At 42.1% G+C, this 26,751-nt stretch overlaps 1 protein-coding gene across 3 annotated transcripts in view; it reads left to right on the forward strand.

The window, feature by feature from the left end:
• The window catches only part of LOC139411287 (xylosyl- and glucuronyltransferase LARGE2s), a 152,075-nt gene that overhangs the window by 21,521 nt on the left and 103,803 nt on the right, over window positions 1–26,751 (forward strand). For all 3 annotated transcript variants that reach the window (XM_071157378.1, XM_071157380.1, XM_071157381.1), the window contains one exon: window positions 8,467–8,572. The gene's annotated coding sequence lies outside the window, so the exon portion shown is untranslated. The remainder of the gene's footprint in view (window positions 1–8,466; window positions 8,573–26,751) is intronic.

The following is a 26,751-nucleotide window of genomic DNA, read 5'->3' on the forward strand; positions in this document are numbered from 1 at the left end:
CTGACCAGACCGCACGCAGGAGATGAGGAGGAGATGCTCCTAAAAACCATTGAGGAGATGGGAGAGGTAGGACTTTTAGCGCGTTGAGCGTCAAGTGTATGTGTATGTGTACATTTAGTTTTACAACGCTTCCGCACACGACACATCCGGTCTGGTCAGCATGTTCGCTTCTCTTCCTTTTTGTATTTTATTTTTTCAATATTAATATCATACAGTGGGACTGAGCTTATAGGCCTATGTATGCAATGCATTTAGTGCTGAAATCTGACAACTGAACGGTTTATTATTTTAGGGAAATATTAAACAATAGACTATAGAGTTTTGCATTTGTGTCACGAACCGGCTCGAAGTCCGTAACAAAAAGGGAGACAATGTGGAGATTAGGAATAACAAAAATATATTTCTTAACTGAAGTAACGTAAATACAATTAACAAAGATGTGTGTAGTCAGTAATCAGTAGTGTAAGTGAGTGGTTGTGTACATTAATGTGATGAGGGGTGTTGTAAGGTGCTAAAGCAAACAAACAAAACGTCCACAAAAATGCCACAACCAAAATCTAACAGTGTGTCTGCGTGGAGAGAGTCTCCTCAATGAATGGAGAAGAGGTGTATTTATCCCGGAACACACCCGAGCCCAGGTGTGTCCAATGTCGCTGACGACCCTCTCAGCTCTGCCCGCCGACATTCTAGTAAGGAAAACAAGAGCCAAGAGAAAGGATACGGCGGACAGAGTGGGAAGGTTGTCACATATGCCACACATCGGAATTAGAAACATACGGAATAGTGGTTTTGTAATATGTTGTAGGCTGTTTTTAAGAACATGTAAATTCGGCTCATTTGGCCAATATCCCTTGTTTATTGATTATTGATGGCGCTAATGGGTTATGTACCTGCTAAATTAAGCTCGTCCCTGCTCAGGCGCAGTGTTTCCATTAACTGGTTATAGCTGGCTTTTGGCAGAATTTTCTTTTTTTACAGAAATTGTCTGGGAGAAGAAAAAAATGATATAGATATTTTTAGCCTATTCGTTGATGGAAATACATTTGACCGGTCATGCTTATCGGTCAATTTGCATAATTTAGTGGAATTAAATTGGCGGACGTGTATATTCCTTATGAATCTTATTTAGCCTATCGCACACGCACACACACACGGCATACATATGCAGCACTTTTATAAGCCCAATCATTGCCCAACAATTCTAAATGCAATTGTGTGTTAAACATTGTTTTAATGGCTACGATTGAAATTAGCTAAAAAATGTTTTGCCTATTTCTCAACTAGTACATGGTCTTCAGAAAGTATTCTCACCCCTTGACATTTTCCCAATTTTGCTGTGTTACAGCCTGATTTTAAAATGTCTTAAGGCCTGAATTTAAAACATCTTTAATTATTCAGTTTAAATGTAATTACACAGTCCCCCATATTGTCAAAGTGGAATAATGTTTTTTTGACATTTTTACTAATTAATAAAAAATGCGAAAGGTGAAATGTCCTGAGTCTAAGTACTCAACCCCTTTTGTTATGGTAAGCCTAAATAAATTCAGGATTAAAAATATGCTTAAGCTTAATAATTATGCTTATTATTATGCTTAATAATAAGTTGCATGGACTTATTCTAGTGCAATGATAGTGTGTTCAATAGTAGTGTTTAACATGATTTCTGAATGGCTACCTCATTTTTGTACCCCACACTCGTACAATTATCATGTAATAAATAACTTCATCATGCTCAAAGGGATATTCAATGTCTGTTTTTGTGTGTTTTTTTTACCCATTTACCAATAGGTGCACTTCTTTGCGAGGCAGTGGGAAACCTCCCTGGTCTTTGTGGTTAAATCGGTTTTGAAATTCACTTTAAATGGCATTCAGCTTATAAATGCTTCATAAAGCCTTCGTGATGTCTTCGTAAGCCTTACATGAATGTATAACAAAGCATCTATAACTATGTCATGCTTTATAAAGGGTTCATAAATGTGTGTGCCATAATCTCCAATGTAAAATATGATATACAGTGAGGGAAAAAAGTATTTGATCCCCTGCTGATTTTGTACGTTTGCCCACTGACAAAGAAATGATCAGTCTATAATTTTAATGGTAGGTTTATTTGAACAGTGAGAGACAGAATAACAAAAAAACAACTTAAAAACGCATGCAATAACAACAACAAAAATCCAGAAAAACGCATGTCAAAAATGTTATAAATTGATTTGCATTTTAATGAGGGAAATAAGTATTTGACCCTCTGCAAAACATGACTTAGTACTTGGTGGCAAAACCCTTGTTGGCAATCACAGAGGTCAGACGTTTCTTGTAGTTGGCCACCAGGTTGGCACACATCTCAGGAGGGATTTTGTCCCACTCCTCTTTGCAGATCTTCTCCAAGTCATTAAGGTTTCAAGGCTGATGTTTGGCAACTCGAACCTTCAGCTCCCTCCACAGATTTTCTATGGGATTAAGGTCTGGAGACTGGCTAGGCCACTCCAGGACCTTAATGTGATTCTTCTTGAGCCACTCCTTTGTTGCCTTGGCCGTGGGTTTTGGGTCATTGTCATGCTGGAATACCCATTCACGACCCATTTTCAATGCCCTGGCTGAAGGAAGCAGGTTCTCACCCAAAATTTGACGGTACATGGCCCTGTCCATCGTCCCCTTGATGCGGTGAAGTTGTCCTGTCCCCTTAGCAGAAAAACACCCCCAAAGCATAATGTTTCCACCTCCATGTTTGACGGTGGGGATGGTGTTCTTGGGGTCATAGGCAGCATTCCTCCTCCTCCAAACACGGTGAGTTGAGTTGATGCCAAAGAGCTCCATTTTGGTCTCATCTGACCACAACACTTTCACCCAGTTGTCCTCTGAATCATCCAGATGTTCATTGGCAAACTTCAGACAGGCATGTATATGTGCTTTCTTGAGCACATATAGCGCCTTGCGGGCGCTGCAGGATTTCAGTCCTTCACGGCGTAGTGTGTTAACAATTGTTTTCTTGGTGACTCTGGTCCCAGCTGCCTTGAGATCATTGACAAGATCCTCCTGCGTAGTTCTGGGCTGATTCCTCACCGTTCTCATGATCATTGCAACTCCACAAGGTGATTATCAGAATGACCCTTCAGTGCGTCTGTGTGTGTTATGTGTGTGCCAGTGCGAGTGGGCCTGAGGGGAGAGAGCGCAACATTTCAGCAACAGGTATAATAAAATGACAGACGACATACAAACTAGATAGCCAATTCAAAATGTGTAGCAGTTCTTGCTAGTTAACTATAGCTAACTAAGCATTCATTTCATTGTCGTCTTTCCATAGCCTAAATAAATATGCACCGTTAAAAAGCTGAGACTCCCTTCTATTTAACCGTAGCCATGTAATTGCGTCATCAAACATATAAAAAAATAGCTTAATTGACATAACATGCTACGCATAGATCTCCCTGAAACATGAATGTTTGAGCCTTATACAGTACACTACATGACCAAAAGTATGTGGACACCTGCTCGTTGAACATCTCATTCCAAAATCATGGGCATTAATATGGAGTTGGTCCCCCTCAGCATCCACTCTACTGGGATAGCGTTCCACAATGTTGGAACATTGCTGCAGGGACTTGCTTCCGTTCAGCCACGAGCATTAGTGAGGTTGGCCACTGATGTTTGCCGATTAGGCCTGGCTCGCAGTCAGTGTTCCAATTCATACCAAAGGTGTTCGATGGGGTTGAGGTCAGGACTCTGTGCACGCCAGTCAAGTTCTTCCACACCGATCTCAACAAACCATTTCTGTATGGACCTCGTTTTGTGCACGGTGGCATTGTCACGCTGAAACTTTCCCCTAATTGTTACCACAAAGTTGGAAGCACAGAATCATCTAGAATGTCATTGTGTGCTGTAGCGTTACGATTTCCCTTCATAGCCCTTTGTAATGTTTAATGTAACTGCATTGATAAACTTTTTGAAACTTCATGTATTTGTATTGTTTAAAAAACGATATAAATAAAAGGAAAGTTATGGTTTGAACCTGTCTTTTTAAAAGTTTTTGTTTTAGCTGTTAATGATAATTCCATTACAGGTAATACATTTGTGTTGACATCATTAAGCCTTTATGTATGTGTTATGAATGACCAAAATGTATCTGACTTTATAGTAAGCACAGCGTCATATGATGTAAGACATGTTTGTATGTGTTAAGAATGACCAAATGTGTCTCATTTCAAGCAAGGTATTACAGGACACTACATAACGTGTCAATAAATAGGTTATAAATCTTCTGACGATTGATGAAGGTTCGCGTGATCCACAGGTTTCTGTAGGGCTTGAGGTATTTAAAGAGGTTGATGAAACGGCAAGGTTTGTGTGTGTGTGTGTGTGTGTGTGTGTGTGTGTGTGTGTGTGTGTGTGTGTGTGTGTGTGTTACCTGAGACAACTGCACAATGTATTCCTCTTCTGTTCCCATGCTGGAGGCCAAGGCTTCATTGCAACGGTGCCAACATTTTGTGGCTGATTTTGATGCGGGAGAATGTGGCAAAAACATGATTTCGTCCAGCACCCCACGGTATGGCTTGTTCTATTGTTGTGTGTGTGTTTTTTGTGCACTGAGAAACATGTAACTTGGTTTCAGACAGAGGTTGACTTGAGGATGAAAGAAGTGCAGGAGCTGTTTTTTCCCCGAGTCGGTCCATTATATTATGCAATAGAGAACATGGATTATTCACTGTTAAGGGATCAGTCACATTTTCCATGTCTTCTCCATGACTTAACCAAATTTTCACGGCTATTATTGTAGCCTACATGAAAAAGTTAGCATTATTGACACTGGAAGGCTGCGGTGTCTGATCCCATGTAGGCCTACCGTCTTCTGCCGTTGTGCCCTTGATGAAGGCACTTAACCTCCCACAAAGTAGAACTGCGGAACTTGTCAACATGTGGTCAATCCACCATCTGGAGAGCTCCTGGGTGTGCAGGCTTGGCTTTTAATCCAGCCCTGAAACACCCTAGTCTGCTTGTCAAGGTCCCGTTGAGCAGCTGATGTTTAGGCTGCAACGGCTCAGCTGCGAAGTGGTAGGCTATACCACTTGGGGACGGCCGTATTCTGTTTCTGCATGACAATGCCTCCGAGCACAAAGCAAGGTCCATACAGAAATGGTTTGTTGAGATCTGGTGTGGAGGAAGTTGACTGGCCTGCCCAGAGCCTTGACCTCAACCCCATTGAACACTTTTGGGATGAATTGGAACGCCGACTGAGAGCCAGGTCTAATCGCCCAACATCAGTGCCCGACCTCACAAATGCTCTTGTGGCTGAATGGAAGCAAGCTCCCTGCAGCAATATTCTGCACTACAGAAACACCTCTAACCAAACAGTGCATGCACACTGAATTGAAGGTAACTTTTCTTTTCCTAGAACTCAAAGGTGGTCCCCTGATGTGGTTTAAGCATTGTTGTGAATAATCAATAATGATCAACAATCAATTTGACAGAGCTTGAAGAACTTTGAAATGAATAATGGGCAAATATTGCACAATCCAAGTGTGGAAAGAGACTTACGAGAAAGACTCACAGCTGTAATCGGTACCAAAGGTGCTTCTCCAAAGTATTGACTCGGGGGTGTGAATACTTATATAAATTAGATATTTTTCTATTTAATTTTCAAAACATTTGCAAGAATTTCTAAAAACATGTCTTCACTTGGTATTTTAGGGGTATTGTGTGTAGATGGGTGAGAAAATGTTTTATTGCATCCATTTTGAATTCAAGCTGTAACACAAGACAACATGGAATAAGTCAAAGGGTTTGAGTACTTTCTGAAGGCACAAGGGGGAGTTTAAGTACAATTCTTACATACTTGTTTTGGCTGGTCTGTATCGTATTCTTTAGCTGTTTGAGGCTGCTGTTCAACCATGATGTGCTGTCATAATCGAAGTGACAACGTACTAGCACACTTTCCAGAGTCTCTAGGGTGTCTGTAGCTAGGTTTCCATCCAATTGAAAACAGATTTTTATGTTAATTTTCCAAGATCTGCATAAAAACAATATCTGCATTTTCTCATCAGTTGTGTTTTCATCAAATTTACTTGTTGCGGATAGAAGTCTGTGCGTAAATACATAGGGCACGTAAACAAATTACTTTTACTGTTAAATTCCCATGTACCGAATTAAAACTCAGTGAAATGGGTTTCTAGGTGCGCGAGGAACAGCCACTCGGACACTGGACTGAGAGTGCAGGTTCTCCCTTGTCCTTTATAGAGAAACATGAAATGAGAGAGAGGGGTAATGGATTTGTGCTGTAATGGATGGGTCCTCTGTTTACTGCTGGCTTTACTACCCCACTTAGTGCACTCTGCCGGCATTTCAGAGGCTGAGGAAGACAACATGTTATAGTGTTACAGAGAAACAGTGTAAAATGTAATCAGACACTGTGCAAGGTTTTGCACCTACTATAAATTATCTGTGTTACAGGAAGTGAAGACAATAATAGCAATGTCCTCTCTATGTACAACAAACATGTCTGTTGACTTTATTGGTGAAATTGTGAGAGCGAGAGTGCGACCATCTGTGTCCTGTATTCAATTCAGACAAACTTCCCATTATAGTGCCTCTCTCTCTCTCTCTAACGGTTTCTTCATGCTTTTACCTCACCAGTCACCTTCAGCCATATGTGGAGTTCAGATGTTACGGTGTCCACCAATGTCTAGGACAAATGAAGAAACGGACGAAAACAATGTGTGATATCTTCCTACCTGTAATGTAGGCTTTTCCCACAGACCAAGAACTGGTTCAATCTCTGTTGTTTCCACGTCATTTCAATGAAATGACATTGAACCAACATGGACTCGATGTTTAATTGACTTGTGGGTTATAAATGTGAGAAATCTGACCTCCCTCTCTGACTGTAGGCCTAATGTGTCTCAGTAGGTCTGACATTTCCTGCTTGGTTCTCCTGCTCCTCTTTATTCGATCCACGCCGACTGGTTGAGGGGGGGTTTAAGAACATATTTACGTCCCATATCAAAATGAGCCCCCCTCCTCCTGGGATTAACACGCCACCTTGCAACATGGACACGCAATGATGGTTTTGTGGTAAAAGCTTGGGCTTGGTCTGCAGTTGCTGGTGTGTGTGTGTGTGTGTGTGTGTGTGTGTGTGTGTGTGTGTGTGTGTGTGTGTGTGTGTGTGTGCGCGAGCTGCTCAGGTGTGTGTATTTGTGTGTGTACTGTGGAACGTCAGCTAGTCAAGCTCCAGTGGTCTGCCAGCTTGGATTAAATTGTGTGTGTGTGTGTGTGTGTGTGTGTGTGCACATGCGTATGAGAGAGAGCGTGCGTCTGTTTGTGTGTGTCTCTGTCTGTCAGTCACACACCTTCCCCAGCCCATCGAACCACATGGCTGCCTTCTCCAGATCAAACTGACTTACTATGGATCTTTCATAGTCAGACAGTTTTATATGGATCATGTTCATTTATATCACTCTTTCCCTTCTCTCTCTCTCTCTCTCTCTCGCAACTGTAGAAGTTCTCCTTTACGTTACACATACAAGTTAATTTTCCACTCTAGTGACCATATTTCACATCCTAATTCCCTCAACACTCCTTTTACAGTAAGTATTTTCATACGATTTCTATTCAAATCGCATTACTTTCTCACCGAAACATCTCTCCTCCTCTCTCAACCAAAGCTGGTGCGTTCTTTTATCCATGTGAGGACGTCAACGTTTTGATCTCTGTATTGTGACTGATGTGTTGATGCTGCTCTCTGAGAGCGCTACTCAGATTAGCATGAGGATACAGCACAGTGCCCCTCTCTCTCTACAGAATAATTCAATTACATGAATGTGATTAGCGTCTGAGCTTTCTGCTCTGTGCCTTTTTTTTCATTTGGAGCTTCTTGATAATTCATAGGCATTGTTCCTGACTCGCATTTAACCTGCTTACGCTTTTACCCCAACCTCCCTGGTGTCTATCAACTGTCTTCAACAAGATACATTTTCCCAAAAATGAATTCCTCCAAAAGAGAATAAGGCATCAGTTTGAGCTTTTTGATGAAAGGTTGTGAATATTTTAGGAGTCTGCGTATGGTGCTGGTAAGAGGTTTTCTTTGCAATCAGAATTCATAGAGCCATGACATGGAACTCTATTCCACATCAACTAACTGATGCAAGCATTAAAATTTGATTAAAAAAAACAGTTAAAAATACACCTTATGGAACAGCGGGACTGTGAAGCAGGCAGACACAAGCATACACACACACACACACGGTAACATACGCACTATACACACACGTACACATGGATTTTGTGTTGTAGATATGTGGTAGTGGAGTAGAGGCCTGAGGGCACAAACATATTGTGTTGTGAAATCTGTTATGAATGTAATGTTTTTTTTTTAATTGAAAATTGTTAATTCATTTTGCTTTGCATTATTGCTTAGCTAATGGTGATCCATAATAAACACAAATACAAAATGGCTTCCCTTTCTCTTTCCATTTGGAGGTCAAGCTTCTATTTCTGAAGAGGGGAAAAGGGCAGTGAACATTGAAGAAAGAAAGCTGAAACTTGACAACTGCCTCAGCCCCCTGTGACACACAGAACATTTCTGGTAAGTGTACTCTCTTTCTTGCTCTCTCTCTCTCATTCCGCTACCCCATGCTCCTCTGCTCTTCACTTCCATCTCTGTCTATAGACAGTGGGGCAAAAAAGTATTTAGTCAGCCACCAAAAGTTCTCCCACTTAAAAAGATGACAGAGGCCTGTAATTTTCATCATAGGTACACTTCAACTATGACAGACAAAATGAGAAAAAAAATCCAGAAAATCACATTGTAGGATTTTTAATGAATTTATTTACAAATTATGGTGGAAAATAAGTACAAACAAGCAAGATTTCTGGCTCTCACAGACCTGTAACTTCTTCTTTAAGAGGCTCCTCTGTCCTCCACTCGTTACCGGTATTAATGGTACCTGTTTGAACTTGTTATCAGTATAAAAGACACCTGTCCACAACCTCAAACAGTCACACTCCAAACTCCACTATGGCCAAGACCAAAGAGCTGTCAAAGGACACCAGAAACAAAATTGTAGACCTGCACCAGGCTGGGAAGACTGAATCTGCAATAGGTAAGCAGCTTGGCTTGAAGAAATCAACTGTGGGAGCAATTATTAGGAAATAGAAGACATACAAGACCACTGATAATCTCCCTCGATCTGGGGCTCCACGCAAGATCTCACCCCGTGGGGTCAAAATGATCACAAGAACGGTGAGCAAAAATCCCAGAACCACACTGGGGGACCTAGTGAATGACCTGCAGAGAGCTGGGACCAAAGTAACAAAGCCTACCATCAGTAACACAGTACGCCGCCAGGGACTCAAATCCTGTAGTGCCAGACGTGTCCCCCTGCTTAAGCCAGTACATGTCCAGGCCCATCTGAAGTTTACTAGAGAGTATTTGGATGATCCAGAAGAAGATTGGGAGAATGTCATATGGTCAGATGAAACCAAAATATAACTTTTTGGTAAAATCTCAACTCGTCGTGTTTGGAGGACAAAGAATGCTGAGTTGCATCCAAAGAACACCATACCTACTGTGAAGCATGGGGGTGGAAACATCATGCTTCGGGGCTGTTTTTCTGCAAAGGGACCAGGACTACTGATCCGTGTAAAGGAAAGAATGAATGGGGCCATGTATCGTGAGATTTTGAGTGAAAACCAAAGCAAGGGCATTGAAGATGAAACGTGGCTGGTTATTACAGCATGCGAATGATCCCAAACACACCGCTGGGCAACGAAGGAGTGGCTTCGTAAGAAGCATTTCAAGGTCCTGGAGTGGCCTAGCCAGTCTCCAGATCTCAACCCCATAGAAAATCTTTGGAGGGAGTTGAAAGTCTGTGTTGCCCAGCAACAGCCCCAAAACATCACTGCTCTAGAGGAGATCTGCATGGAGGAATGGGCCAAAATACCAACAGTGTGTGAAAACCTTGTGAAGACATACAGAAAATGTTTGACCTCTGTCATTGCCAACAAAGGGTATATAACAAAGTATTGAGATAAACTTTTGTTATTGACCAAATACTTATTTTCCACCATAATTTGCAAATAAATTCATAAAAAATCCTACAATGTGATTTTCTGGATTTTTTTTTCTCATTTTGTCTGAAGTGTACCTATGATGAAAATTACAGGCCTCTCATCTTTTTAAGTGGGAGAACTTGCACAATTGGTGGCTGACTAAATACTTTTTTGCCCCACTGTACATGTAAATCCCTCTCTCCCGTTCTCTCCTCCCTCGAGGTAACTTGGCCTTTCAGAGGCAGAAAACATTGTTGAACGTTGTATGATGGTCTTACCTTGTTTGCACCCTGTTCTCCTCAGATGACCTGGCTAGCTACTGTACTGTACTTTTCTAGTGAAGTGGACTGGACAGTTGAACTGGACTGGGGCTAGGACTGGTCTATACAAACTATCCATACCTAGTTATCTGTTGCATTGTTGTTATCCACTGCACTGTGTCCATTCGACAGAGTGCAGTGTATGATGAGGTTGCCCCTTTAGATGCTGATCCAAGGTCAGTTTCGTGTTTCCCACTAGAATTGGGGAAACAGTAAGCTGATCCTAGATCTGTTCAGGGAACTTGCCCAGACTCATTTGCACTCAGAATCCTTTGGGGGTCTTAAATGTTTTAAGAGCTTAGAGGGACAGAGTGCACTATGGGCAGCAGGTTTTTTTAATGACCACTTAAGTCTGCACACACACACACACACACACACACACACACACACACACACACACACACACACACACACACACACACACACACACACACACACACACACACACACACACACACACACACACCAACCATCCCAAACTCAGGGTCTCTCTTCCACCTGAGAGAATCTCGCAATGCCTCTCAAAGCTCATTGATGCTTAACTCTCCCTCTGACCTCTCTCTCTTCTATTTTTCCTCCCCTCACTCTCCGTCTCTCCTCTCCTCCGGTTCCTGGGGTTTAAAGAGCGAGGGGAGACTGTTCTAGCTTCTGAGTAAACCTATGGTTCATTGGACAGGCCCTGGCAAAGGGCAGCACACTTATATAAACCTAGATAGAGCACTTAGTAAAAGTTAGACATTGAGCCATGCACCCCTTTTCAAATAGTTTTACAAGTCTGGTATCCTCCTTGTAAACAAAAATATAAACGCAACAAGCAACAATTTCAAAGATTTACCTGAGTTACAGTTCATATAAGGAAATCAGTAAATGTAAATACATTAATTAGGCCATAATCTATGGATTTCACATGACCAGAAATACAGATATACATCTGTTCGTCACAGGCACCTTAAAAAAAGGTAGGTGCGTGGATCAGAAAACCAGTCCGTATCTGCAGTGACACCATTTGCCTCATGCAGTGCGACACAGCATCTTCACATAGAGTTGACCAGGCTGTTAATTGTGGCCTGTCAATGGCTGTGCGGAGTTGCTGTATATCGATGGGAACTGGAACATGCTGTCATACACATCGATCCAGAGCATCCCAAACATGCGCAATGGGTGACATGTCTGGTGAGTACGCAGGCAATGGAAGACCTTGGACATTTTCAGCTTCTAGGAATTGTGTACAAATCCTTGCGACATGGGGCATTATCAAGCATTATCATGCTGAAACATGAGGTGATGGCAGCGGATGGATGGCACGACAATTGGCCTCTGGATCTCGTCATGGTATCTCTGTGCATTCAAATTGCCATTGATAAAATGCAACTGTGTTCGTTGTCCGTAGCTTATTCCTGCCCATACCATAACCCAAGCGCCACAATGGTGCACTCTGTTCACAATGTTGACATCAGAAAACCACTTGCCCACACGACACCATATACACGATCTGCCATCTGCCCAGTACAGTTAAAACCAGGATTCATCTGTGAAGAGCACACTTCTCCAGCGTGCCAATGTCCATTCAAGGTGTGCCTTTGTCCACTGAAGTCGGTTACGACGCCAAACTGCAGTCAGGTCAAGTGAGGACGATGAGCACGCAGTTGAGCTTCGCTGAGGGAGTTTGTGCAGAAATTCCTCGGGTAGTGCAAACCCACAGTTTCATCAGCTGTCTGGATGGCTGGTCTCAGACGATCCCCCTGGTGAAGAAGCCAGATGTGGAAGCCCTGGGCTGGCGTGGTTGCATGTGGTCTGCAGTTTAAACAATGTAGGCAGCTTGTGGCATCTTGTTGTGTGACAAAACCGCACACTGTGGAGTGGCCTTTTATTGTCCCCAGCACAAGGTGCACCTGTGTAATGATTGCGCTGTTTAATCAGCTTCTTAATATGCCACACTTGTCAGGTGGATGGGATAATCTTGGAAAAGGAGAAATGCTCATTAACAGGGATGTAAACAAATATGTGCACAACATTTGAGAGAAACCAGCTTTTTGTGTTTATGGAACATTTCTGGGATCTTTCAGTTCAGCTCATGAAACATGGAACTAACACTTTAGATGTTGCGTTTATATTTTTTGTTCAGTGTAGTTTACACAGAATTCTAGTAGTTTATGTACAGTTGGTGTGACACCAGAATGAGAGGGATTTTAAGCTGTTTGCTTTGTTATTTAATGATAGTTGATTTAGTGTTTGAAGTTTGAGAAATGGGTGTAGGTGTAGGATGTACTGTTAATCTGGGTTAGCTTGGTTCCAGATCTGTTTGTGCTGGTTTACCCACTCCTATGGTCATTGTCAATAGGAGTTGGCAAGACTGTTTGATTGTTCAATGTTGCTTCAGTAACAGGGGGACCCTGTCTCTCACGTCCTTCAGAATGACTGTTGTCTGTAAAAGAAAAAAAAATAAAGAAAAAAATAATAAATACATTTGAATTCCGAGGGGTGTTGATATGGGGTTGCTAGGCAACATTCTGTGACAGGGTCTTTAGGAGCGGGTTCTCTGGGCCATTGTGTTCCAGCTGGGTGATCGTCGTTGAATAGTACAAAGTGTGTGTCTGTGTGTACATGTTTATCTTGGTTGAACATGGTCTGTGATTTCATTCATCTTTGAACGACAGGAGAGGACCGCTTTCACCTTATACACATAAGCTTGCCTACAAACCGTTTGAACTAGTTATATCACTCTTTCTCTACACCAAACCTAAAAGACCAGCCAACACCCCTCTAGACACCCAGCTGTGCACCGTCTGCACTCCCTACCGAAGCTGTAGTTTAAAGCCTATGAGGATTGATTGCCCCCCAGACACACAACTGTCACTCTCTGGCTGGAGGCTCTTCATTTTTTTATGGTTGTAGATTGGGCTTCAGGGCTCTTTAGATGCTGTTGAAGTGTTTTCTAAATGTCATGTTGCTGGCTGTTGGGAGATGTAAGGGGCTTTTCCCATATGACGCGTGCCATAACCCTGAGACTGAGGGACTGTTGGACATTCTAGAGAAGCACACTCAAGCACGCACACACACACACACACACTTGCACACACACAGATTCCGTCTGATCAAGGGGTGGCATAACCCTAAAACTCCAAGAATGGAGAGGGAATCAAGACTCATGGGAATGAGAGGAGCAGGAGGAAAGAGGAGCCAAGAGGGAATGAGTCAAAGATTGGAGAGGGAGTTGATCAAGCACAGGAGAAAATAATGAGTGACTTCTGAAGAGAAGAGGGAGTGAAGAAAAGGGATGGAGTCGAAGAGAGGGAATGAGTCTAGAAGTGGAGAGATCGGGAACGTGTTGATAAAAGGAAAAATACCTTGAACTGAGGAAAGAAGAGGGAAGAGAAGGGACATTACAGCAAGCCAGAGGACTTGGCCATCTGATTGGATATGGTTCAGTTGTAGACCGCTTTGCACCCTGGGAAAAGTAATTTGACAGCTCCAGGCACACAGCTCCAGACACACAGCTCCAGACACACAGCTCCAAACACACACACAGTATTGCGCAGCAAAACTTGTGGGGACACACAATTCAGTCCCATTCAAAATCCTATTTTCCCTAACCTGTACCCTTAGCCTAACCTTAACCCAAAAACCTAACCTTAACCCTCACCCTAGCTCCTAACACTAAAACTAACCTGAGCTCCTAACCCTAGACCTAATTCTAACCTTAACCCTAAACCCCATAGAAATAACATTTGACCTTGTGGGGACCAACAAAATGTCCCCAGTTTGTCCAAAGTCTGGTCCCCACAAGTGTAGTTAAACACTACCACACACACACACACCTATCCAGATGGTTGTGTGGGGTATCCAGAGTATCAGCCTTAATAAACATCATTAACCCTCAACATACTGGGACTGAAGTAGCAGCCTTTGTGTGAGTATCATTAGGTGGATAGAGTAGAAGAACCAGGTTAAGAAGACTGATTTATAAAACCAAGTAAACATAAACAAGACAACAAAGAGATATTCATTTTTCTCAGTCTACCTGTATCTCTACTGAGCCTGTTTGGATGTCTTTGCTCTGTATCCAATTTTCAGTCTTCAAAAATAATTTTGTTTTACCTTACCTCAAAGTTCTGAGAATTGGAACATAGGTTGAATGTAGGATTTATGAGTAGTCAAAGCAAGACGAGACAGGATTGCACAAAACAATCTGTCATTTGAGTCTCTCATGTGGAACCCAGTATAATAACTCACTGTCTTAGCAGATAGGGGGGAAGCTTGAGCTAAACTAACTAGCTGTGTGATATGTTCTCTCTCTGTAATATCTCATTCCTGACTGCTTGTTAATCAGATTCTCTGGTGTGTGTGTGTGTGTGTGTGTGTGTGTGTGTGTGTGTGTGTGTGTGTGTGTGTGTGTGTGTGTGTGTGTGTGTGTGTGTGTGTGTGTGTGTGTGTGTGTGTGTGTGTGTGTGTGTGTGTGTGTGTGTGTGTGTGTGTGTGTGTGTGTGTGTGTGTGTGTGCGTGTGTGTGTGTGTGCGCGTGTGTGTGCGCGCCTGTCTGCCTGCCTGTGCGCTTGCATGCACATGCACGTTTGTGTCTGTGTGTGTTTCTTCCCGAACAGACTTCCACTGGCTCATTAATTGTTCTTTTATCCTAACTCTCAGATAGACGTTCTCTATTCACGGTGGTGAATACATTATCATGTCGTTCCACTCAATGAGGAACAAGCTGACTTCTGAATGGAGGAACAAGGCTGGATAATCAACCGTCATCTTGATAGTTTTCCTTCTTCTACAACGGGGGTTGAATGGAGTGGATGGAAGTTTTCATTTTCTCTGAAGATATCTATCGGGGAAATCATGAAAACAACTAGTCTGTGTCCTATCGGCTCTATTCAAAATTGGTGCACTACATAGGGAATAGGGTTCCATTTCGGACACAGTCCTAATGTTCTAGTTTTAATTTCTAGGCTGGCAGGATTGGGGTGTGGAGGTGAGCTCTGGGTATGAAAGGGAAAATGAATGGAATCCCAACTCTCTGAAGCTCACTTTGAGGTTATGAAGTGAAGGGAAATTGAATAGTTTAGTCACGGTTCATACCAATACCAGAGATGAATAGATTTTGATCATACCTCATCATTCTTAAATGGAAACTGAGCCAAACTGAGCAATTGGAGGAGAAGGGCCTTGGTCAGGGAGGTGACCAAGAACCTGATGGTCACTCTGACAGAGCTCCATAGTTTCTCTGTGAAAATGGGAGAATTTTTCAGAAGGACAACCATCTCTTTAGCACTCCAGCAATCAGGCCTTTATGGTAGAGTGGCCAGACGGAAGCCACTTCTCAGTTAAAGGCACATGACAGCCCACATGGAGTTTACCAAAAGGCACCTAAAGGACTCTCAGACCATGAGAAAAAATATTATCTGGTCGGATGAAACCAAAATGGAACTATTTGGCATGAATGCCAAGCGTCACGTCTGGAGGCAGCATCCCTACGGTGAAGCATGGTAGTGGTTGAATCATGCTGTAAGGATGATTTTCAGCGGCAGGGACTTGGAGACTAGTCAGGATCGAGGGAAAGATGAACAGAGTAAAGTACAGAGAGATCCTGGATGAAAAGCGGCTCCACTGTACTCAGGACCTCTGACTGGGGCAAAGGTTCACCTTCCAACAGGACAATGACTCTAAGCACACAGCCAAGACGACGCAGGAGTTGCTTCGGGATATGTCTCTGAATGTCCTTGAGTGGCCCAGCCAGAGCCCGGACTTGAACCCGATTGAACATCTCTGTAGAGACCTGAAAATAGCTGTGCGGTGGTGCTCCCCATTCAACCTGACAGAGCTTGAGAGGATCTGCAGAGAAGAATGGGAGGAACTACACAAATGCAGGTGTGCCTCTCTAGGTTTCTCTAGGTTTCTTCTTAGGTTCTGGCCTTTCTAGGGAGTTTTTCCTAGCCACCGTGCTTCTACACATGCATTGCTTGCTGTTTGGGGTTTTAGGCTGGGTTTCTGTACAGAAAATACAGTGTTGTGCCTGATTGGCTCAGTTGTCTGTCACTCATGGGACAGTACGTCATCCTCAATTCTAAGGTTAGAGCTCAAAATGGTTTGCCCCCTGAGGAAGGCACAGTGATGCCGAAATGTTGGTAAATACCCATTCAAACGCTGGAAGATACATGGAGTGTGCGACTTTCTTTATTTTGATAGTTTATTGCCCCTTGGGTTCTGCCATATAGTTATATTAGAAGTGACCATCCAATAAGGCTCAAGGTCATTGGCCGCAGATAGAATGACATCCAATCCCATTATAGCTACAGTAGCTTTGGTTGGACATATCATGTCAACATCATACTTTCAAAATCTTAGCTAGCAGTCGTCACCATGAATCAAGTCAACAATCAAATCCTTTTCAATCCTTGTCATTTGAAGAGAAATCAGAGATAAAACGTCTCGGTGTTCATTGGACATAAACAGTAGTTGGAAATCGCAAATTCAACAATGAGTGTTTGGGAAGGATTCAGTGGCTAACTGTGAGTTCAAGACAACTGGGCACTCGGGAAAAACAAGCTACGACTGGGAAAAAAAACCCGTTTTAAACGGTCATTCAACTCGGAATTCTAAATCCGGCATCTTTCTCTTTGATGACAAAATTTGCTCATGAAGGACAGCCGTGAGTCCAAAAATATCTTGTGCTGCTTCATAAATTATATAGGATGCCAGAGAGATACTGTAGCTAAAGTAATACTACTGTAAGTGTATGTTGTGTAGGAAGCTGTTAGTAGCCCATGTGCCTCACCGTAATAATTTGGTCTGTTTTCACCAACGCAGTATTGTAAACACATCTTTGTGGCCGGTGTGTGATTGTTTGCCTATAACCGGTTTTAGAAAAATGTAATCATCAAATATTGTAAGAGCTTTCATTGTCTGTTTATATGTAAGATCGGCCCATGTTATGAATCCCGTTGCTGTACATTACAAAAGGGCTGAACAAATAGTTATATTGACTACGTCCGTCGCCTCCCGCTCATTAATGTCTTAATCGAAATTACAGATTTTCTCTTATCCGCTTGTCGTCCCCTTATGCCATAGTTTGTGCGTCTCAATTGTCATTAGAAACCACATTTGTTTAAGCAAGTCAGCCATATCAGTTAAGTTTTTTTTAAAGGCAGTAAATGAAGCGGAATGAACTGTAGCAGTGGTAAGGTGTTGGGACTGCTGTTGGGACATCTTTATGTAGGCCCTAACAGTTTGTGGGCACCATTTGTCACCGTTATAGTGCAATTAATGTATTGTTTAGTGTTGTGTTGTTCCTTGGCTGGCCTGCATCCCACATTTTTTTGTTTGCCCCACCAAGATGTACATGCTAAAATTGCCACTGTACAGGTGACACAATATCCTTTAGGATTGTGAGAATCCTATAGAGTACCACAGGCTGAATCTCAGAGCCCAGGAAACGTGAGCCGGGAGCTATATGTTTGAAATGGTTGGAACCTCAACACGAGCAGAAGAAATAAACTCATCTTCAATATATATACCTGTATTTACCCCCCAAAAGTGAAATGCTAATGTGGCTATCATAAAGAACTACAAATTATGATTATGATCTGATCATGATGATCTAGACGAGACTGCCGAATCGAGACAAAGCTAAGAATCAAAGTTAAGTATAGTAATGAATAAATTGGCAACATTTCTTTAAATGGCTAATTCTGTGAACTGTCATGTGTAAGTTTTAAATTGACACAATATCTGTTAGCAAAGGTGTCAGCTAGAGATGACGTGCAGGAGCTTGCAGGGTTTTGTAGTTATTTCAAGTGGAATCGGAAACAGATGTTTGTCTTATTTCAGTCTTCGGGCTTGTGATTTCACGTGAGTCTGTGTTAACATCTTAGATAGAAGTAGGCCATTGGCTGCCTACATCACTAAGGTTATAAGCAGGAGTTATAATTGGTAGTTTGGCAAATTTGCCTGAGCAAACAATGGTGAAATATCATTTTCTGATATATAGTGCAAGAATATGTATTTTATTGTAATCATAAGAATATTTAATTGTCATATACAAAAAATATCTGCTCCCTCAACGGGATCGATAAACTTAATGTTTTTCGTCTTTAGCCCAGCACCTACAGCAATCCCCCTCTCCTCTCACTCTCTCTCCTCCGTGATCCATATCCTACTTTCCTTCTCGCCCCCTCTCCTTTCCCCCCTCCACGCAGAAGTTTGCCATCCTGGGCTTCCTTACTTCCTCACCCTCCCTTCTCCCTGTCCATCCAGCTTCCTGCCATCCCTGTTTTCAGTCCAGTCCATTCTCTTTCCCATCGGCCCTCAGGGATAATTCTGGGTAATGGACCTGGGAGCAAGTGGTTGGCTGACGCCTGAGGGGAGGCCATGGGCCTGTGGAACATTCTGGAAGGCTGAACCAGCCAATGAACAGCCATACCTGTCCTCTCCCTGTGTTCTACTGCCAACTGAGATCAGCTCATAAATCAAATAAAATCAAATGTTATTTGTCACATGCGCCGAATACAAGAGGTGTAGTAGACCTTACAGTGAAATGCTTACCTACAAGTCCTTGACCTCTACGGGATCGGTGTACCCCAACGAGACAATTGAGCTAACGTGTGCTAATGTGATTAGCATGATATTTTAGGTAACAATAACATTTCCCAGTACATAGACATATCTGATATGGTCAAAACTCTTAAATTATTGTTAATCTAACTGCACTGTCCAATTTACAGTAGCTATTACAGTGAAATAATATCATGTTAGTGTTTTAGAGTGCACAGTTATAAACTAGAAAATGTATTTATAAACCAATTAGGCAAATTTGGGCAGTCTTGACACAACATTTTAAACAGAAATGCAATAGTTCATTGGATCAGTATAAAACTTTGCACGTGCACTGCTGCCTTCTAGTGGGCAATCTCTAAATTGCGCCTAAGCTGGAATAATGCTGTGTGTCCTTTCTCTTGCATTTCAAACATGATGGAACAAAAAAGCAAACATGTTTTTTCCTTCTGTTATCTTTTAATACAAAGAAGGGGGGTGTACGTGTGTGCATTCTTATAAGTGTGCTGTAAAGATGACCTGACTTTTTATTTGATATAGCTATTCTCATGCTCACTCTCCATCTCAGAACCAATTGCACCAGTGGAGTCTCCTTAGAGGAGGAAGGGGAGGACTATCCTACTCAGTGAAATTCAGGAAAAATAAATCCATAATGAAACACAACGTTTCCCTTTATTTTTTATTTATTTTTCATTTCACCTTTATTTAACCAGGTAGGCAAGTTGAGAACAAGTTCTCATTTACAATTGCGACCTGGCCAGGATAAAGCAAAGCAGTTCGACACATACAACGACACAGAGTTACACATGGAGTAAAACAAACATACAGTCAATAATACAGTATAAACAAGTCTATATACGATGTGAGCAAATGACGTGAGATAAGGGAGGTAAAGGCAAAAAAAGGCCATGGTGGCAAAGTAAATACAATGTGGCAAGTAAAACACTGGAATGGTAGATTTGCTGTGGAAGAATGTGCAAAGTAGAAATAAAAATAATGGGGTGCAAAGGAGCAAAATAAATTAATTAATTAAATAAATACAGTAGGGAAAGAGGTAGTTGTTTGGGCTAAATTATAGGTGGGCTATGTACAGGTGCAGTAATCTGTGAGCTGCTCTGACAGTTGGTGCTTACAGCTAGTGAGGGAGATAAGTGTTTCCAGTTTCAGAGATTTTTGTAGTTCGTTCCAGTCATTGGCAGCAGAGAACTGGAAGGAGAGGCGGCCAAAGAAAGAATTGGTTTTGGGGGTGACCAGAGAGATATACCTGCTGGAGCGCGTGCTACAGGTGGGAGATGCTATGGTGACCAGCGAGCTGAGATAAGGGGGGACTTTACCTAGCCTTGTACATCTACCTTGTAGATGACATGGAGCCAGTGGGTTTGGCGACGAGTATGAAGCGAGGGCCAGCCAACGAGAGCTTACAGGTCGCAATGGTGGGTAGTATATGGGGCTTTGGTGATAAAACAGATTGCACTGTGATAGACTGCATCCAATTTGTTGAGTAGGGTATTGGAGGCTATTTTGTAAATGACATCGCCGAAGTCGAGGATTGGTAGGATGGTCAGTTTTACAAGGGTATGTTTGGCAGCATGAGTGAAGGATGCTTTGTTGTGAAATAGGAAGCCAATTCTAGATGTCACTTTGGATTGGAGATGTTTGATGTGCGTCTGGAAGGAGAGTTTACAAACCAGACACCTAGGTATTTGTAGCTGTCCACGTAAGGTATTTGGTATTTGTAGTTGTCCAAGTCAGAGCCGTCCAGAGTAGTGATGTTGGACAGGCGGGCAGGTGCAGGCAGCGATCGGTTGAAGAGCATGCATTTAGTTTTACTTGTATTTAAGAGCAATTGGAGGCCACGGAAGGAGAGTTGTATGGCATTGAAGCTTGCCTGGAGGGTTGTTAACACAGTGTCCAAAGAAGGGCCAGAAGTATACAGAATGGTGTCGTCTGCGTAGAGGTGGATCAGAGACTCACCAGCAGCAAGAGCGACATCATTGATGTATACAGAGAAGAGAGTCGGTCCAAGAATTGAACCCTGTGGCACCCCCATAGAGACTGCCAGGGGTCCGGACAGCAGACCCTCCGATTTGACACACTGAACTCTATCAGAGAAGTAGTTGGTGAACCAGGCGAGGCAATCATTTGAGAAACCACGGCTGTCGAGTCTGCCGATGAGGATGTGGTGATTGACAGAGTCGAAAGCCTTGGCCAGATCAATGAATACGGCTGCACAGTAATGTTTCTTATCGATGGCGGTTAAGATATCGTTTAGGACCTTGAGCGTGGCTGAGGTGCACCCATGACCAGCTCTGAAACCAGATTGCATAGCAGAGAAGGTATGGTGAGATTCAAAATGGTCGGTAATCTGTTTGTTGACTTGGCTTTCGAAGACCTTAGAAAGGCAGGGTAGGATAGATATAGGTCTGTAGCAGTTTATACACTGAACACAAATATAAACACAACATACAACAAGTTCAAAGATTTTACTGAGTTACAGTTCATATAAGGCCATTTAAATATATTAATTAGGCCCTAATCTATGGATTTCACATACCTGGGAATACAGATATTCATTTATGGGGTGGCAGGTAGCCTAGTGGTTAGAGCGTTGGACTTGTAACCAAAAGGTTGCAAGATTGAATCCCTGAGCTGACAAGGTAAAAATCTGTCGTTCTGCCCCTGAACAAGGCAGTTAACCCAGTGTTCCTAGGCCTTCATTGGAAATAAGAATTTTTTCTTAACTGACTTGCCTAGTTAAATAAAGGTAAAAATGTAAAAGTCATTGGCGTGGTTCAGAAAACCAGTCAGTATCTGGTGTGACCACCATTTCAGGATCTCGTATTATTAGTATCGTATTAGTATCTCTGCATTATTGATAAAATGCAATTGTTTTCATTGTCTGTAACTTACGCCTGCCCATACCATAACCCCACCGCCACCATAGGGCACTCTGTTCACAACGTTGACATCAGCAAACCACTCGCCCACCCGATGCCATACACGCTGTCTGCCATCTGACCGGGTACAGATGATGTAAGTGCCTCAATGTGTTTGGGAGCCAGAAAGAGTAGCTGTTGCCAAGGCAGCAGCTAATGGGGATCACTAATAAATACAATTACAAATACAAACTGTGGCAGTAGGAGAACCTATTCGTGTAAGGTTTGAATTAGTTATCCTACTGTTTCCTTGCCATACTGTTATTGTGACAACCATAGTCTAAACACACCAACACAGTTGTGAAGAGGGCAACACAATGCGTCTTCCCACCCCGGGAGGTTGAAAAGATTGGCATGTGCCATCAGATCCTCAATAAGTTCTACAGCTGCACCATTGAGAGCATCTTGACTGGCTGCATCACTGCTTGGTATGGCAACTGCCTGGCATCCGACGGTAAGGTGCTACAGAGGGTACTGCGTACAACCCAGTACACCGCTGGATCTGAGCTCCCTGCCATCCAGGACTTATATTTTGTTTGACTTTTATTCATTCAGGGGAACCCATTGAGCATAGCCATGGGAAGTAGTGGAGCTGAGAATATATATTTTTTAATATACAGTGCTTTGCGAAAGTATTCGGCCCCCTTGAACTTTGCGACCTTTTGCCACATTTCAGGCTTCAAACATAAAGATATAAAACTGTATTTTTTGTGAAGAATCAACAACAAGTGGGGCACAATCATGAAGTGGAACGACATTTATTGGATATTTCAAACTTTTTTAACAAATCAAAAACTGAAAAATTGGGCGTGCAAAATTATTCAGCCCCTTTACTTTCAGTGCAGCAAACTCTCTCCAGAAGTTCAGTGAGGATCTCTGAATGATCCAATGTTGACCTAAATGACTAATGATGATAAATACAATCCACCTGTGTGTAATCAAGTCTCCGTATAAATGCACCTGCACTGTGATAGTCTCAGAGGTCCGTTAAAAGCGCAGAGAGCATCATGAAGAACGAGGAACACACCAGGCAGGTCCGAGATACTGTTGTGAAGAAGTTTAAAGCCGGATTTGGATACAAAAAGATTTCCCAAGCTTTAAACATCCCAAGGAGCACTGTGCAAGCGATAATATTGAAATGGAAGGAGTATCAGACCACTGCAAATCTACCAAGACCTGGCCGTCCCTCTAAACTTTCAGCTCATACAAGGAGAAGACTGATCAGAGATGCAGCCAAGAGGCCCATGATCACTCTGGATGAACTGCAGAGATCTACAGCTGAGGTGGGAGACTCTGTCCGTAGGACAACAATCAAGTCGTATATTGCACAAATCTGGCCTTTATGGAAGAGTGGCAAGAAGAAAGCCATTTCTTAAAGATATCCATAAAAAGTGTTGTTTAAAGTTTGCCACAAGCCACCTGGGAGACACACCAAACATGTGGAAGAAGGTGCTCTGGTCAGATGAAACCAAAATGGAACTTTTTGGCAACAATGCAAAACGTTATGTTTGGCGTAAAAGCAACACAGCTGAACACACCATCCCCACTATCAAACATGGTGGTGGCAGCATCATGGTTTGGGCCTGCTTTTCTTCAGCAGGGACAGGGAAGATGGTTAAAATTGATGGGAAGATGGATGGAGCCAAATACAGGACCATTCTGGAAGAAAACCTGATGGAGTCTGCAAAAGACCTGAGACTGGGACGGAGATTTGTCTTCCAACAAGACAATGATCCAAAACATAAAGCAAAATCTACAATGGAATGGTTCAAAAATAAACATATCCAGGTGTTAGAATGGCCAAGTCAAAGTCCAGACCTGAATCCAATCGAGAATCTGTGGAAAGAACTGAAAACTGCTGTTCACAAATCCAACCTCACTGAGCTCGAGCTGTTGTGCAAGGAGGAATGGGAAAAAATGTCAGTCTCTCGATGTGCAAAACTGATAGAGACATACCCCAAGCGACTTACAGCTGTAATCGCAGCAAAAGGTGGCGCTACAAAGTATTAACTTAAGGGGGCTGAATAATTTTGCACGCCCAATTTTTCAGTTTTTGATTTGTTAAAAAAGTTTGAAATATCCAATAAATGTCGTTCCACTTCATGATTGTGTCCCACTTGTTGTTGATTCTTCACAAAAAATACAGTTTTATATCTTTATGTTTGAAGCCTGAAATGTGGCAAAAGGTCGCAAAGTTCAAGGGGGCCGAATACTTTCGCAAGGCACTGTATTTGTCCTAACTGCCCTGTGAGGATCACAATGGGTCAGATCAGCTTGACAATGGTTGACAAGACCAGACCTTCTGTCACCCACAGAAAAGGGGAGGAGGGAACTGGGCCGGTATGACAGTTCACACCCTGTTGTAAATTACAGGAGAAGGGGGGCTCTTTCTCCCCCTTTAGTATCAACCAAAGGAAAAACTTTGTTAACAGACAGCTTTTCCCGTCGAAACTCTAACACATCCAAAAGTGAATACTGGATCAATATTTCTAATATAAGAATGTGAGGAATGGTGAGTGGGGAGCTATAGAAAACTAATGTCATATTGTTTTCTATTTTGTGATGTCATTAAAACCAGTACGATGGTCATTACGGCCAAACAGTTCTATTTTTGTTTTATCAGACCAGAGGACATTTCTCCAAAAAGTATGATCCTTGTCCCCATGTGCAGTTGCAAACCTTAGTCTGGCTTTTTTATTGTCACGATCGTCTGAATGATTAGACCAAGGCGCAGGGTACTTAGAGTTCCACATGTTTAATAAATATGAAACGCACCAGAAGAAAACGAAACGTGAGGTTCTGGGCTGCTCACAGGCAGTTACACAAAAACAAGATCCCACAAACAACAGGTGGGATAAGGCTGCCTAAATATGATCCCCAATCAGAGACAACGATAGACAGCTGCCTCTGATTGGGAACCATTCCAGGCCAACAAAGAAGTGGAAAACATAGATTTGCCCACCCTAGCCACACCCTGAGCTAACCAAATAGAGAATTAAAAGGATCTCTGAGGTCAGGGTGTGACATTTATGGCGGTTTTGGAGCAGTGGCCTTTTCCTTGCTGAACATCCTTTCAGGTTATAGGACTTGTTTTACTGTGGATATAGATACTTTTGTACCTGTTTCCTCCAGCATCTTCACAAGTTCCGTTGCTTATGTTCTGGGATTAATTTGCACTTTTCACACAAAAGTAAGTTCATCTCTAGGAGACAGAACACGTCCCCTTCCTGAGAGGTATGACAACTGGTTGATCCCATGGTGTTTATACTTGCATACCATTGTTTGTACAGATGAATGTGTTACCTTCAGACGTTTGGAAATTGCTCCCATGGATGAGGTATTGGGGTATTGGCTGATTTATTTTGATTTTCCCATGATGTCAAGGAAAGAGGCACTGAGTTTGAACGTAGGCCTTGAAATACATCCACAGGTACAACTCCAATTGACTCAAATGATGTCAATTAGCCTATCAGAAACTTCTAAAGCCATGACATAATTTTCTGGAATTTTCCAAGCTGTTTAAAGGCACAGTCAACTTAGTGTATATACATTTCTGACCCACTGGAACTGTGATACAGTGAATTATAAGTGAAATAACCTGTCTGTTAACAATTGTTGTAAAAATCACTTGTGTCATGCACAAAGTAGATGTCCTAACCGACTTCCCAAAACTATAGTTTGTTAGTGGTTGAAAAACGAGTTTTAAGACTCCAACCTAAGTGTTCGTAAACTTCTGACTTCAACTGTACCTAAATCAGGGCCTAAAATAAGGACAACGCATAGAATGCTATTCTATTCTTCTGAAATAGACTAGATTTTATTCATATCATCTTTCTTTAGACCTGTCAATATAAATAATGGATTTATGGTGATGGTGTAGGCTATATTACATGGATTTGACTTTTTTTAAAATATAGACGTTCCAAAGGTCTGCATCAGTGGCTTGCAGGCTATACATGGAAGACAGGAGATGCTAAGTGTGTTTTATATTGTTTAACGTGAGGCCGGAAGTTATTTGCTTGACAATCACCGGGTGCCAATATGTCACGACTGCCACAGCCCTAGGACTCATTGTCTATGGGTTGAGTTACCATTCAATGATTTACTGCACAATAAAGGTTCAGAAAAGGCTATTTAACCCTTTAGACCCCAATAGAATTCCTTAATGCTGCGGTAGATTACTGAGATTTTTTAAAATCAAGCCAATTTCATCACACATTTCAAACAAATAGACATAGCTAAAAACAAAGAATAAATTATAATTACAAGTTAGCTTAGTTTAAAAGAGCACAACCTCTTCTTTGATATGACACCACACTCATCTCAATAGGAATTACACACATTTTTATTCCATTGTGTAAAGACACTCAACACGACAACAAAACACATGAGTATTTTATAGTGCCTTCAGAAAGTATTCACACCCCTTGACTTTAAATGTGTTTTTCTTGTGTTACAGCTTGAATTTAACATGGATTAGATTGAGACTTTATGTCACTGGCATACACACAATACCCCTTACTTTCTAAGTGGAATTATGTTTTTCCAAATGTTTACAAATAAATAAAAAATGTACATTTGCAATGTCTTGAGTAAATACGTTTTCAACTCCTTTGTTATTGCAAGCCTAAATAAGTTCAGGGGTAAAAATGTGCTTCACAAGTCACATAATGAATTGCATGTACTCACTCTGTGTGCAATAATAGTGTTCAACATGATTTTTGCATGACTACCTCCTCTCTGTATCCTACACATTCAAATGTATGGTCCCTCAGTTGAGCAGTACATTTCAAACACAGATTTAACCACAAATTACAGGGAGGTGTTCTAATGCTTTGCAAAGAAGGGCACTTACTGGTAGATGGGTAAAAAAAAAAGCACACATTGAATATCCCTTTGAGCATGGTA

Source organism: Oncorhynchus clarkii, chromosome 6, assembly GCF_045791955.1.
Source record: "Oncorhynchus clarkii lewisi isolate Uvic-CL-2024 chromosome 6, UVic_Ocla_1.0, whole genome shotgun sequence".
In the NCBI taxonomy this organism is placed as follows: domain Eukaryota; kingdom Metazoa; phylum Chordata; class Actinopteri; order Salmoniformes; family Salmonidae; genus Oncorhynchus; species Oncorhynchus clarkii.